Raw genomic sequence first — 12,111 nt, 5'->3', positions numbered from 1 at the left:
TGTTGGCAGATTGAAATTAAATAAAATATTTAACAAATTCAGGCTTATAGATCCATATATTGTTACAAAACTGAATTATGTTATGATTATCTATATTTTAATGATCGACACTTATGTTAATAAACCTCTTTTCTCTCCTAACTTGCTTTGATTACTACTCTGATGTGAAAGTCTTTAAAAGATACTTACTGCAAATATTAAATTCTACCTCCCAAAACTCCAAAACAAACAAACAAAAAATAGTCTCTTTAAAGAGATGGACTATTTATAAAAGTGATTTATAGTCACTACTTTAAAAAGACTATTTTTACATGTTTAAGATAATATTATCACACTTAACAAATGTGACAATTCTCCAATATCAGCTAATATAAAATCCATTTAAAATCGAATTTAAATAAAATTTTCTAAAAAAGAAATATAACTCTCAAGTATTTCAATGTCTCAGGTGATACCTTACATTTTTCATAGTGGCTGAAAATCCATGTCTTTTGAGATTTTCCCTTCTAGAGTGTGAGATTTCCAAGGGGCCATGCCATATAATCTGTAAGTGTCTAACAGTATCTACACCAAAGTTTTGCCTACCTTGCTTCTCATTGTAAGTACTAGAGGCAAGTATATTAATGATAAAGATCCATTGTAGAGACAGACACACCAGGATTGGTTTTTTGACCATTATCAAACTAACTCTCTCTGAACCTTTCTTTTTTTTCTTTCTTAAGTCTGTAAAATCGTAATAATGGTACTTATTTCACAAAGTTAGTGAAGGTGTTTAATTCATTAATTATGTGAAGCGCCTAATATATACAATGGTATTTTAAAACTGGCACTAAAACCTGGTACTAAAAATGATATGCAATGGTACTAAAAACCAGTACTAAAAAAATGTGATAGTAGGGGTGCCTGGGTGGCTCAATTGCGTATCTGCCTTTGGCTCAATTCATAGTTTTGGAGTCCGAGGATCAAGCCCCAGGTTGAGCTCCCTGCTCAGAGGAGAAGTCAGCTTCTCCCTCTGCCTCCCCCCTCACTCGTGTTCTCTCGCTTGCTTGCTCGCTCGCTCACTGTCTCTCCCAAATAAATAAATAAAAATTTAAAAAATGTAACAGTAAATCTATTATTATTAACATTATCACGATCACCATCATCATCACCATCATCACCATCCTTTAAGACCTAATAATCTCAAGAACCAAGTCCTATATTTATAGCTTTAAACTTGGTATGTTGGATACACACATGAAACAACTCCAAACAGTTTTCCTGGAATAGCTTTAAGATCTATTTCAAGATGAAAAATAGAACCAGGAAATAATTACAAAGCAATATGTGAACTATATGCATAGCCATGAGGCCAGCACAGGCAGATGGTTAATCAGGAAAGAATTCTGGAAGGAGATTGCTCTTCCATCTGGCTTGAGGGAAGCGATGAACCCTAACTGGCAAGGAAGGGTGGGCACATGCTTTTTCTTGGTGGTGAGGGCAAAGGCAGGACAAGTGCAAAGGCAGTGGGGCAGCAATGCAGAGCAACTGCCCCCAGGATTCTAAGAGATTAGGGGCACCCACTGTGAACCCATCCCTTTTTAGCTCAGTGGTGGAAGAGAGCCAATACACACAAAAAAGAGAACTTCTCGGTCTATTTGTTGTCTCCAGGGACCACTTCTTTTGTTTCAGTTCCTTTCACTCAGTGTTAACACAAGTATCCCACCTGACAATTGTGTAGCAGCTTAGGCCATTACCATAACCATGGCCTCCTCCACAAGACCTTGGAGATAGCTGTTATTTTTGTCCTGTTTGTGTTATTTGTACAGGAGGCTCAGAACTGTTGAGGCCTTGTGCTTACTCATCATTTGAGTACCTAGTATGTTCTTTGCATTTTTCTAGACACTGAGGATGTAACACGAACAAAACAGACCAGATCCTGTCTTCACGGAGCTTACATGTTAGTGGGAGGAACAAACAATAAATAATTAAAGAAAGATAAATATTTTATGTAGCATTAAGTGGTTATCAAGAAAATGAAAATGAGATAAAAGGATGGAGAGGGACTGGGTTGGGGAAACTAATAATAAGGTGTAGTTGGTCATGGAAGACATCCTTTGGGAGGAACGTTCAAACATCTAAAGAAAGGAGGGTGGTGCCACAGTAATGTGTGGGAAGAACATGCCAGGAAAAGAGAGGGAAGAGCATTTGCAAAGTCCTGGAGTCAGGAATGAGTTAGGATGCCCCAGGGGCAAAATAAGGAGTGGAGCCAGAGCATAGTGAATGAAGGGATGAGAGGAAGGATATGTGAGGGCAGAGACCTAGGTAGAGGAGAAGACATATAAGCAGTAGAAGGGGAATTTGGATTTTTTCATATTTTTTTAAAAGATTTTAATTATTTATACATGAGAGACACACACAGAGAGAGAGAGAGAGAGAGAGAGAGAGAGAGGCAGAGACACAAACAGAGTGAGAAGCAGGCTCTATGCAAGGAGCCCGATGTGGGACTTGATCTAGGACTCCAAGACCATGCCCTGGGCTGAAGGCAGGCGCTAAACCGCTGAGCCACCCAGGGATCCCCCATGATTTTTTCATAATTAACATAGAAAGCCATTGAAGAATTGTGGGCAGGGAGTCACATGATTTGATTTCTATTTTAAAAGGTCCTGCTTGCAGGGATGCAAGAGTAGAGAAGGAGAGATTTCTTAATAGGGAACAGAGATGTGCAGAACAGAGATGATGGAGTCTTACACTGAGCTCAAGATGGCGTGAGGGGTGAACTTGGGCAATGTTGGGATATATTTTGGAAACAGAATGGACAGACTTGCTGATACGTAGTAGGGTATAGGTGAGGGAAAGAAAGAAATTAGTGATGCTTTTGACCTAGATCACTGGGTGTAAAGTGATTATTTAAGAATCAAAGAAGACTGGGCATGGAGCAGAGAGAAGGGTGGGCAGTGGGGGCCTTTCTTCTGGACATGTTAACTTCAAGAGGCCAGTTAACATCTGAGATTGAGTAATCACTTTGAGATAGGAGTCCAAAAGTTGGCAAAGAGTTAAGGAGGTACAATTTTTTTTTTTTAAACTTACAGTTATAGGGCTAGATATCTGGAGAAGGAAGAGGAGCAACCATCCAAGATTCACAGTCAGTAAGTGACAGAATGGAAACTGAAAATGAATCTTGACGCTGACCCACTTTCTCTTCCTACCACAAATACCAGGATGCATTCATCATTATGAGTACTGGAGTAGATTATGGAGGAGTGCTGGGGGCAGGAACCTTCTAGAATCACTTATAGAAAAGGGTGAGAATTGGCCCAATGCTTACGGACTATACAAATTCATGATTGCTTCTTTCTTTACCTATTTTTCTATAAATGTGGTGATAACATGCACATTTAACTTTTAAAAACCACTTAATCTCCATAGCTTGGAAAACAATGAAAAGCCAGTCAATTAAAAACATTAAATTAAACCGATAAGAATGCAAAGGGGGAAAAAAATTCCCAACCTGGAAACAAATAGAAACAAATGAACCTAATTGTATTTCAAATGAATACTATGATAACCCCACCTGGAAAGAAAGAAGAAGGAGGGATGGAGGGAAGGGGGAAGGAAGGAAGAGAGGAATCATCCTAGTAACCCACAAACGCAGTATTTGGTGGGCTATGGCTGTGTGGGGGAAGAAGTGCACACAGACCCGAATTCTTTGTCAGTAGGTTTGTTTATTGCAGTGTTCAGGTGAAGTAATTCAGAAATCATTTTAGGTGTTTTCTAGAAATGAGTAAACATGTTGATGTTAAGATCCAAGCCCTCCACCGTGGAAGAAGGAGCACACAAACATTGCACAGGTGAAGGCAAGGAAGACCCTTCTGGGGAATGGGTTAGAACTGGAGATATCAGATGAACTTATAATGTCCAAAATATACCTGTATGGATATCAGCATTTCTATGAATGCATGTGTATGCCTTTGGGGTATGCATACTTGTATGTTTGTGTCTGCATACGTGTATTTTGCATTACTATATTCTTGCCAAAAGGGTCAACAAACCCAAACACTCCAGGAGCTGTGAGTATACCTCACCCGGATCTCGGCCTCTCCTGCCATTCCCCATTACAAGAAACAAGAAGTGGGGCACCTGGGTGGCTAAGTTGGCTAAGTGCAGACTCTTGATTGTAGCTCAGGCCATGATCTTAGGGGTGGTGGGATCAATCCCTGTATCTGACTCTGTGCTTAGCAGGGAATTTGCTTGAGATTCTCTACGTCTCCCTCTGCCCCTCCCCTTGTTCTCTGTCTCTCTCAAATAACTAAATAAATCTAAAAAAAAAATTAAAAAGAAACAAAAACAAAGAAAGAAAGAGAGAAAGAGGAAGGAAGGAAGGAAGGAGGAAGGAAGGAAGGAAGGAAGGAAGGAAGGAAGAAAGAATGAAAGAAAGAAAGAAAGAAAGAAAGAAAGAAAGAAAGAAAGAAAAGGAAAAAAGAAAGAAAGAAAGAAGAAAAGAAAAAAAGAAAGAAGAAAGAAGAATGGACTGATTCTGGGGTTGGGATGGGATAGGTACCAGCTTAGCCTTGAGCATCTTCTATGCCATAGAGTGTTCCCAAACACGAGGGAGGCATGCCATATGGACATAGAAGCCAGAGTAAAGGGGCTTCCTTCGTCAAATGTGGACAATCTGAGCACCATAATAATTCAGGCAGGGAGAAGAAATGTTGGGAAATATCAGGAAGGGAGACAGAACATAAAGACTCCTAACTCGGGGAAACGAACTAGGGGTGGTGGAGGGGGAGGAGGGCGGGTGTTGGAGGGGAATGGGTGACGGGCACTGAGGTGGACACTTGACGGGATGAGCACTGGGTGTTTTTTTGTATGTTGGTAAATTGAACACCAATAAAAATTAATTAAAAAAAATAATTCAGGCAGTAAGGAATTCTAAACCAGTGGAAAGACAGAAATTCACGACTTAATATCAGTAACAGAGATACATATTAGTAATTGAAGCAGGAGAGAAGGGAGTTCTTTTGCTTACATGAGGATGCAAGAGACTCCCTGAACTGTGCAGGGGGTACTGGTGGTGGAGAACCACGAGTGTGTAACTCTAATGCCTTACAATGAAGACTACATCAGACGAGAACATCGATTTGTATGAAACCCAAAGGGAAATTTTCCTGAGGAATTGTCATTATAAAATGGAGAAATGAGGCGACACTTTGGCGTGGCGACCAAAAGTAACATTGCTCCTGGGGCATAGATGAGCGTCCAGTGGCTCTCGGTATGACAGCACGGGAGGAGACCCAGCCTATGCAGTATTCTAGCAAAACATGCACAACCACAATCTAATCATGAGGAAATGTCAGACAAATATAAAAATGAGGAACACTCAATAAAAAAAAAAAAAAGAGAAGAAGAAGAGTTGGTGGATAGACTTTAAGGTTTTCCATTTTATAACAAAGAAATGATGTGAAAATGTTCCAGATTAAGGGAGGCTAAAGAGACATGGCAACTAAATGTAACACACGACTCTGAACTGGATCCTTATCTGGAGGGGAAAGTATTATAAAGGGTATTATTCGATAAATAGCAAAATTGGAATATGGCTAAACATTAGATAAACATATTGCATCGATGCAAATTTGTGAAGTAGGTCATTGTAATCATTACATAAGAGACTACCTCTATTTTTAGCAACTACCAGCTGAAGTCAAGGGTCATGTTTTTTATAACTTACCCTCAAGAGTTCAGAAGAGAAAATGGAGACAGAAAGAGAGAGAGAGAGAGAGAAAGAATAAGAGCAAATTATAAAGCAAATGGAGTAAAATATTAAGATTAGGCAAATCTGGGTAAGGGTATATAGGTATTCACTGTGCTATTTTTATTTTTACAACTCTTTTGAGCTGGAAATTATTTCTTAATAAAAAATTTTAAGTAGCTGAAGTATAATAAGCATTTCCAGCGAGCATCTAAGAAACTCCAATGGCATTAGATATGATTTTTACTCAAAAGGCAGCCTAATTGCCTAGAGAATGTCACTGCCTCTCCTCTAATTCAGATCTGTTCACCAATACAGGAAAAGCATAAAAGCATTCGGCTTCAATTTTTTTCTTATGCAAAGTGAAAATAAATCAAACTGAGGCATGCTTTGGAAAAAAAAATGCGGCTAATTTTACTTTTTTCAGAATCAGAACTGTGGTGATTATTTTCACCATCATATTTGTGTTTGTTTCCAAAGTGAAAAGATTTTTGAGACTGTGATAACCACTAACTATTGAAAAAACTGGGAAGTTACAATGAAATATCTGTAAAGTAGAATAATAATGAGCTGTGACATTTTTGATTAGTTCATGGAGTAAAACCAGTAGGATCACTTCATTTCTGATTTATCTTCCATAGTTCCAATACAAATTAATGGCTTTGAGGCCATTTTTCTTTCAATTTGGACATAAAACTACAAATTTGCTATTTTCCTTAGTAATACTGAAAAGTTAAGACCCATTTTTGTACACGTATAAAATGGTGAACAGGCAAAGCTGGAAAGTATTTAGAAAACATCAAATCTAAGTGCCTACCTAGTTTTAGTTCATATAAAATTAAAAAAATCAGTGATGTTAGGGAAGCAATATTGGAAACGATCAAACACCAAATAATTTACATTTTAAAGTTTTTGAAAATTAAAGTTAATTTTCAAACACCAAATAATTTACATTTAAAGATGTAAAAATTAAAGTTTTTATTTTCTAGAGTGCAGTTGTGTACATCACAGTGCATAAAATGTATCTTTTTAAAAAAATATTTTTATTTATTCATGAGAGACACAGAGAGAGAGAGGGTGGGGGCAGAGACACAGGGGAAGAAGCAGGCTCCATGCAGGAGCCCAATGTGGGACTCGATCCCGGGACTCCAGGATCATGCCCTAGGCCAACCGCTGAGCCACCCAGGGATCCCCAAAATGTATCTTTTTAAATGGAAATATTCATAAATGTAAACGAACTTGCCTTTATTCTTTATATTTGCAGAAATTATTCCTTGTATGTGAATGAGACACATATTCTCTCTTACGGAGCACCTAGGCTTCCAAAGCACATATTTTTGTGTACACAATAATTTTCCCATGTAACACATATTTTGATTAATAGAATAAATATGAATATCTTACATATGGCACTTATTTGAAAGTCACGTCCACTAAAAATGAACGGAAAATCAATGGTTGTAAGTGGACACAAATTTGCGTTTACAAAATTGGAAGAGGCACATTATCCAGATTGAGAGGATTTTTGTTTCTGAATTCAAAACACACCATCCCTCTTAGTCTACACCAAATCATAATCTTTCTTTTGAGCCACAAACTCTGATCTACTCATGTCAATGAGACAATGGCCGAAAGAAGGGAAAAACCAAACAAACAAGTGTTTCAATGTTCCAAAAGTTCTTTGGGAAGTCCAGGTATTTATGCTAAGAGCAAACAGCATCATGGTTTCGTGGTGAATTTATTACTTGAGAGGTAAAGCATTTGCCAAGGTGGACTAGAGCCCTCAAGCAGCAGGTCTTTCTCCTGCACAGGTGGGCAGCTGTAGAGAGTTCACACTGCAGGAGGGGGAAGACACCCACTAAACTGTGAGATTTGTTGGATCAACCCTGGAATTCAACAATCCGATGGCTACCCAGCAAGACCACGCACACATCACACAGGCCACCATGTCTTATTAAGACAGATATAAAATTTTACGATGCTATACAGCAGTCATCCGTTTCAACTTCTATTAGATTCAGTGAAAATTTATGTCTTCGTGTGTCCCATGAATGTAGTCTTAATGAAACAGTAAAAAATATATATATACGTCTCTAGTTCAGAAGTAAAAATTTATGTATGCCAGCAATAAATTATTTACAATATTGTGTCTAATTTCACTTCAAAAATTGGGATTTGGGGCAGATTCTGAAACGCTTTTTCTTATTACACTATGCGACATAAAACCACAAGCAATGCATCTTGCTATTGTCCCAATAATGGTAAGATCGTCCCCATTAACATCCCATATGTCTCATGGAAGGTCAGCCGGGTAGCTCTAATTCTTTTTCTGCAAATGTGATTTTGTCATAGAACGAATTCTAAACTTATTTTCCACAATCTAGAACTAGGCTGTTCGTTCAGATTTTAATGGTTCACAAGAACGACAACCACAACAACAGCAACACAACCACCTTACCAGCAAGATAGGGTTTTCTCTACTTCTACGGCCTTCATTTGCCACTCGGAATTACAGTGTTGATCAAATTTAGATTGTAAGTTCCTTGGGCTATGTTTTTTTCTCAGTTGTTACCAGTTATTCAGTGTAATACCAAACTGTATGACAAACACACAACACCTGATAGCTTATGATATCAAAATATCTCATACTTAAAATTCTGGAAATTTTAAAGTACTTTTTTTTTTAAGAGCGAAGCATTATAAGCGGTGTTGAAAAGAACCATAATCGAGTTCTGGTGAAGTAGCTGTGTTTAATCAGTGTGATACATAAAGATGAACATACAATTTTAATGGATTTCTCACAACTATCAACTTAATTTTACTTAATTTTAAATTTTTGATCTAGTTAAGAATATTAAACTTGAGTCAACAGTTCATTTCCTAAATTGGTAACACTGACAATCTGTTTTTATTGTCTCTGTAATCAAAAGACAGCAACTTCTGTCACAGTGCATTTCATGAAAATAATTTTTTAAAAACATCCTATTCTCTAGGTAATGTAATAGAACCAATGTGATAGCGTTGTTTACCCAAATTGATTACAATTAAATCCATTAATTTATGGAACAGTGCAGGCTTTCTTTTTTGGAAGCCATGTGATTATTCTAATTAAAGCAAACCAAATTAAGTAAGCATTCAAATATATTATTTGCTTTAAAAAAGATTCAAAAATACTGTATGAGAATTATAATTATATTAAATAGTTAATATTTATATACATTATTCTACCTTGGCAAAAATAAAAAAAAAATCTGCTGGATTTAGATTACTTTAGAATTGCCTAATGAAATTAGTTTCAGCTTGATTTGGTTCCCAATTATGAATCCAAATGGTCTTTTAGTTCTTGTCCCATTTTGGGGCATCATAACTGCAAATTAATCTTAAACATAAATTTCTAAAACTTGAGTTACTTACCCTATTTACATTTTAAAAGACTATCTACACTACAAATAGCTTTTTCTAAAGTATTTAAATTTCATCATCATATGATATGAAAAATAATACTGAAATGTCACAGTTTAATACTATATATTTTCACAGTGGGTAGAAACAAATTCAAGAATATCTTTTTTCCTGGAAAATGTCCAACTAGTAATATGCAAAACTAACAAACAAATATAGGTAGGATAACTTACAAATGTTAGGAATTTACTGGAGCTAGGGGAAGAAAAAACTCTCAAAATTTAAATTAATACAAAAGTTCTGTCAGCATTAAATTGTGTACAAAATTTGAAAAAAAAAGTGATTTTTTTTACTCTTCAGTTAAAATAATTTGGAGATCAATAAGAACTTTAAAATTTTCCAGCTTTTTAGAAGGTTGTACGTGAAGTTGAAACTAAACGTACTAAATGTTGTCATTTAAAATATTGAGTACTCGCTTTAAAATTATGAAATTTCTTTAATCCATTTTGTAACTCAGCCCACACTGAAATCGTTGTTGCATGAACAGTGATCCAAATAATAAAATGAAAAATAGCAAAACTTTCTTCTTACCTCAGTGTCTTATTTTCAGTTGCTTGTTAAGCTGCTTAAATAGTTGAGTTAACCAGCATCTCAAAGGGCTCTGACTCCGCTCAGCTTTCTTTAGTCAGTTTTTTTTTTTTTCTCTGCAAAAGGACGGTCTACCAAAAGAGGAAGTTGTGAAACACCAGAGTCATTTTGCTTTATAAATTCTATGCAGGATGAAAAATTCTTCACAAACCTTACATTTGGAACCATGGTGACAGGCTATAATTTGTGTGCGTATACAATTAATTAACATATACACAAATTTATATGTGTAAGCGAGTTTTCGGAAAGTTCTTGAAATCTATACATTATTATGTAATGCTCATTTACATAAGGAAACATCTCCTCTGTGGCCAAAAGATAATCATAGGAAAATAAAATACCGCTCTTTGCAGACAAAACCCATCAAGCTCATACGTGAGGACTAAACTTGCTTTTATAAGGTTAATTAATTTAAACTCTTTGAAGTATGACCTAAATGCTAATCTGACTACAGACATATTGTAAAAAGAAAAAAAAAAAACTTCAGTAAACGGGCATTTTCCTGGAATCTGAGTAGTGGTTTTTTACCTACAAGCCTTAAACTTCCTTTCTCATGAATAGCTGCCTGTTACACATAGATAAAGCATTGCAAAACTGAAACTGTTGCTTATCCATAAGCTCTGCTCTCTCAACTTCAGCCACAAGAATGCAAAACAGGTGCAGGTCCTGCACTGCTGAACACAAATGGTTAAGTTTCTAACAGGTTGGAGCCCTGATGGAAAATAGTTGTGGGACAGTAGGGACGATGGTAGAAAAGGGACAGAAAAGCAGTTGATCAAAGCCAACACTACCTCCAACCCCAAACAGAAGGAAACACTCATATATATATACTTCTCCCAGGTTACTGAACAGTAGAAGCACATGAACAGCTGCAATTTGCATGTGGCAGGCCCTCCCACCCTGCCTTGCTGTTGGGGAAGGGAAGGGGGAGGGTGCTTTGCAAGAATAACAGTAATTATGCAAACCTCCACGCGCTGCAAGAACCACTTTCTGGACTTTGGAAACTATCATGTTCCCAGGGTATCACACTCTGCTTTTTTACTTAACCATATTTTCAAAAGGGCAATAAAGAGCAATTAGGGGGTAATGAAAAATGGAAACGTTTTTCCATTTCATCTACACTCCAACTCGATGGGAATTTGCAGGAAGTAAAAACAAATGCACAAACAATACTAAGAAAGCTACCACGACAATGGCCAAACACCAGAGTGTCATCAATGTAAAACTAGAGTGGAATTCTTGCCCGAGATACTTCTACGAAAATCCCTGAAGGGAGTTATTGAATGTGGTCAACAGTGCTTAGATTCTGTGTGTTTTGAGAAATTTTAAGTATGATCATATTTGACTTTTATTATAAAAACACTAAGTCCACCTGACTGCCAAAGACCCAGGCTCAGCAGCAGAAGCAGAGTGCTGGGTATCGGTGGATGGTTTAATGCACCTGCTCAGTATTTGTGTCCCTTTCACCTGGTGGGTGGATGTGTGTCTCTGTTTCTGTAATGATCCTTTCCAGACTGGAGAATATGCTCAAGAGTCTTCCCTCTTAGACAGTTCTCCTCTGACTGACCTGTCCTATCACTTTCCAATTTGAAAAAGTTGTCATCACCAACTTCCTGCAAGTCCTCCTAGCTGGTATGTGTATGTGCATACGTGCATGTGCACATGAGCATATGTGTGTGTGATAGCATATACATAAAATCAATGAGCTTATCATTTTATACATATAGTCTAGAGATGTTAGGTATATGCAAGTTATGGTACAACCTTCACCAACCCCCACCTCTAGATATTTTCATCCTCCCAAACTGAAACTCTATACTCATTAAACAATAGCTTCCCATTTCTCTTCCATTCCCTACCCAGTCCTTGGCAGCCACCATCCTACTGTCTATCTTCATGAGTTGACTTCTCCAGGTACCTCCTACAAGTAGAATCATAGAGCATTTGTCCTTGTGGCTGGCTTATTTCACTCAGGTGCTTCCGGGTTGCAGCATTTGTGAGAATCCTCTTCCCTTTTTAAGGCTGAATAATATTCCATTATGTGCATGTGCCACATCTTATTTATCTATTGTATTCTTCAATGGACATTTATTTTTGCTTCCACCTTCCGGCTATTGTGAATAATCTTGCTAAAATCATGGGTTTACAAATATCTGTTTGAGTCTCTGCTTTCTTCTATATTCTTTTGGGTATATACCCGATAAATAGAAATTGCTAGACTGAAATATTCTCTATTCCTGGAGCATATCATGATTCTATGTTTCAATTTTTGAGGACCTCCCATACCATTAAATTCCCCTGTCATCTTCATGCTTCATCTCTCTGCATTCTGG

The 12,111-nt window shown here is 37.2% G+C and overlaps 1 protein-coding gene across 8 annotated transcripts in view; it reads right to left on the bottom strand.

Moving 5' to 3' along the window:
• MBNL1 (muscleblind like splicing regulator 1) overlaps positions 1 to 9,932 on the bottom strand; it is a 204,081-nt gene extending 194,149 nt beyond the window's left edge. For 3 of the 8 annotated variants that reach the window (XM_072727181.1, XM_072727190.1, XM_072727194.1), the window contains exon 1: positions 9,722 to 9,932. The gene's annotated coding sequence lies outside the window, so the exon portion shown is untranslated. The remainder of the gene's footprint in view (positions 1 to 9,721) is intronic. The other 5 variants (XM_072727165.1, XM_072727167.1, XM_072727187.1 and 2 more) reach the window with 3 other exon arrangements.
• Positions 9,933 to 12,111: the final 2,179 nt, after the last annotated feature.

The sequence above is a fragment of the Vulpes vulpes genome, chromosome 11, assembly GCF_048418805.1.
Source record: "Vulpes vulpes isolate BD-2025 chromosome 11, VulVul3, whole genome shotgun sequence".
NCBI lineage: Eukaryota > Metazoa > Chordata > Mammalia > Carnivora > Canidae > Vulpes > Vulpes vulpes.
The sequence above is the reverse complement of the archived record's forward strand: the minus strand, read 5'-3'. Positions and strand labels throughout refer to the sequence as shown.